Source organism: Pteronotus mesoamericanus, unplaced genomic scaffold (assembly GCF_021234165.1).
Source record: "Pteronotus mesoamericanus isolate MK-2021 breed Mesoamerican mustached bat unplaced genomic scaffold, CSHL_Meso_final contig_317, whole genome shotgun sequence".
Lineage (NCBI taxonomy): Eukaryota > Metazoa > Chordata > Mammalia > Chiroptera > Mormoopidae > Pteronotus > Pteronotus mesoamericanus.
In genome coordinates this window covers 1523110-1524045 of record NW_026555133.1, presented here as the reverse complement: position 1 = coordinate 1524045, position 936 = coordinate 1523110, and positions in this window count along the sequence as shown.

Here is a 936-nt window from a genome sequence, read left to right as displayed (position 1 = left end):
TTTGATAGCTGTTATTTTTTTTCCCTTCTGAGTTAAGTTCAAGGGTGTTCTGTTCGCAGGTGGAAAGGGCCATCGTCGACCTCAGGCTCCCTGCAAAGGGGTGCGGAGAGGTGAAAACTCCTGCAGTCGTGCTATTTTAAAAATGTTAAAAACCTGAATCCTGGTAAAGGTGATGCTGGTCCTGAGGAAGAGGTTAGAACAGGAAGTTTTAAAATTTAAGTTATACTGTGAATAGGTAACATGTTGGAAAGTCTTCGCCCTGTTCCAGGCGCCTGTAGCAGACAGTCGATCAGTTGTCACTTATTCTTCCAGACGTAATATATGCAGATGGAAGCAATTATGTACAAAAATCCTTCCCTTTATTTTTCTCACAGATGATCGTATATTATCACAATATAAATCATTTAATTTAATTTCACTAAGTCATGGGATTTTATTCAGCAAATACCGAGTGTCAGGTACTTGGCACTGTTTTCATTTTGAATAATTATTGGCCTGCAAGAGGTTGCAGATGGTACTGAGAGGGAGGAAGTGACAAGGCTCCCTTAACCCTGTCCCCCAGAAGTTACATCTGATGCGATTATAGTATGAAAACCAGGAGTATGGAGTTGGTACAGCGACAGGCACTTGTTTTACAAGGAATAGAGCAGTGAGTGAAACACAGAAGTCCCTGCTTGGCCCCTAATGGGGTTTAAATTCTCTTACGTTGTGTGTGGGGTCGTCAATAAGAACGTGTGGTGGGTGTTAGATGGTAGCGCAGTGGGAAAGCAAGGAAAGGGGGATTTGTGCGGGTGTGTTTCAACATTTTGAAGAATTTCAAATCTTGAAAGAATTAGAGAACACCCATGTGTCTACCATGTCACTGTGTTTGTGTGTGTGTCCGCACAGCTTCACGTAGGAAGGTCAAGGACCGTCTGGGTGAGAGGTGACGGTGAA